At 35.5% G+C, this 2,611-nt stretch overlaps 1 protein-coding gene across 1 annotated transcript in view; it reads right to left on the bottom strand.

Annotated features, from left to right (window-relative positions):
* The window catches only part of PTPRC (protein tyrosine phosphatase, receptor type, C), a 62,318-nt gene that overhangs the window by 27,404 nt on the left and 32,303 nt on the right, over window positions 1-2,611 (bottom strand). The gene's annotated exons all lie outside the window — the stretch shown is intronic.

The raw sequence follows: 2,611 nt of genomic DNA, 5'->3' as shown, positions 1-2,611 counted from the left end.
TCACACTTTGTGCTACAAGGAGTAGCACAGTTGATTAATTTCTGGAGATAATACATGTTATCAGAGAAAATAAATGAATAATTCCTTAGTAATCTCCTTAGTCAACCAGCCCTTCTAGGGACCACAGAACTTCTAATCACTTTTGCTGTAGTCTCACTGTAGCTATGATTAGACTGCCAATAAGCACCAACCTCTTAGGAAAACCATCAACATGAAATAAAGATGCTAAATATCAGAAATCAAATTATGAGTTCCAAAATGCAACTAATAGGCCCCCCCAAAAAAAACTATGAAAAGGAAGCAAAGAAAATTTCTCAGAGATATAATTTTCCATGTTACAAAGGCCATTAGCATCCAGGAAAATGAATAAATATGATCCATAAGACCAAGAATAAAGAGAAAATCCTAATAGCTCTAGCAGAAAAAAAAAATAAGGGAACATACCAAAAAACAAGAAGAATGACATTAGAAAGCAATACTGGATGCAGCAGAATGAAACAGAAATGCTTTTTTAAATTCTAGAATTCTCAGCTTAGAATGTTGTGGCTAGTCAAAATATTGATCAAGTGCTGGAGAATACAGATATTTTCATGCATGCAAGAATTAGGATATTTTCTTCTTACACAAGAGGACATATGTCAACAACCAGGGGGGAATGAGATCCAGAAACACCGAATCAAAACCAGAAGACTGGTGAAGGAAAATCTTAAGACCACCGGTAAGAGTCCAGATCAGAGCAGGAAGAAACAGGCCCAAGGAGTTCAAATAAGAATGTTGTCTAAATATAGGTGATAAAATGTTACGCCAGGGAAACCCGATGACACATTTCTAGTAGCTGTACTCTTGGCAACTCACAACCTAATTCTTTCCCTGGAATAGAAGTCACTATTAAAGAATAAGTATGTCATTTATCTCTTATGAAAATGATATTGTGAGCAAAGGCTTAATAATTCTTTTTCTCCTTTGTGGAGAAAGGACATGGGATAACTCTCTAGCGTTGTTGACCTGGAAATCTGATAAAAGTGGAAGATTAGCTATGTCACCAGGAAACACTGCTAATGGTTAAAATGACCTCGGACTGCTAAACTCCATCTGAACAGGGAATGCTATATAGTGGGCTTCCCTGAGCACAGTGCCCGCTCATAGCTAAGCATAGCCCTGTTGGCACATCTGGAAGCTATGCCTATGGAGCTATTACAAGAGATGCTGGTTCCCTTTGGAACACAGATTCCACACCCACAATGTGGTCTTATTCTCTCACATCTCAGTTGCCTCTGGGAGTGTCAAAAACAGTCCCTGGACTTCTGTGTGCACTGCCACAAGGATTCCCTTCTAGCTACCAGACTACTGCAGCTGTTCAGTGTCTCTCTGAGTGAAACAGTTCCAGGTCTGGCCAATTAAGGAGTGAGTGTGAAGTGCTCCGTAGAGTGCGTGACCGAGAGTGGGCCATGCAGCTATAATTTATTACATAATAGGAAAAATTCAATGAAGCTGTTTTTATTGTAAGAATATTACAAAAGAAGAGGCTAAGATGGAAATAAAATCAAAGATATCTGGCTGAATTTGGTTGGCATTTAGCATCAGGAACTTTTATTTCATAAATCCGAGGAGGAAGAACTGAAACTTTACACAGAACTTGATAAAGCAGTTTGGAAAATAGCTGTTTTTAATTCTTCGTTGACTTTGGAAAATAAAGCATCAGTGATTGTGCACATGAGTAAGTATGTTAGAGAGAAAGATCTAGAAGTGGCAAAGAGAGTGTCTATCGTTGGTAACAAAGCACATAGAGGCTTAAGTAATTTGATTTTATTTACAAAGTTAACGAGTAGAAGAAGCTTAAAATAGTGTGCTAAATATTCTTCCTCCGTAGATTCAGATCAGTAGGCAGTGGTAGTAACTCTAGAAAGAGCAGCAAACATTGCTTAGAGATACACACACACACACACATGCAAACATATATATGCACACACACGCAGATGCAGTACCCTATAAGGAGAAGTGAAAGCAGAAAAGTGCTTGATCTGGTGAGCAGAACATTGGGTGGGAAATGCGACAGGCAGCTGTTATTTTCATTATTATAATGACATTTAATTTAAGTTATTTTTTCCATGTATGCTTTTACTTTGATTGAAATATTTTAAAACATTAATGATAGAAATTTAAATAGTCATATTGTTATTAAGGAGTGCTTATTTTAACTCCGGTTGGATAAATCAGGACATATTTTTATCTAAGGCCCACTTCCACCAAGAAAATGGTTGAAGGACAGAATAGGATAAAACAGATAATAATCTTCCTAAAACAGTACACAAAACAAAGTTACTAACATGAAAAAACACCATAAATATAGTCATAATTAAATAGTTGTGCAGATAAATTCTCTTATGAATTATTTTCTAAAATCAACAGTCCTTTCATACTTGGATCTACTAATTTGAATTTAAGATAATGTTTTTTAGTATGATGTTCACCTACATGTATGTGTGTTTGCCCTGAAAACTTAAAATATCATATTCATGAAAAACACATCAAACAGTTAATAATTAAAGCATAAATATAAAATAATATAGTTTTATAAGTGCTAATATTTTTTTAATACAGGTAAAGTAAA

This window comes from Galeopterus variegatus, unplaced genomic scaffold (genome assembly GCF_000696425.1).
Source record: "Galeopterus variegatus unplaced genomic scaffold, G_variegatus-3.0.2 Scaffold7061, whole genome shotgun sequence".
Lineage (NCBI taxonomy): Eukaryota > Metazoa > Chordata > Mammalia > Dermoptera > Cynocephalidae > Galeopterus > Galeopterus variegatus.
Note: the sequence above shows the minus strand (reverse complement) of the source record. Positions and strands in the feature narration are given on the sequence as shown.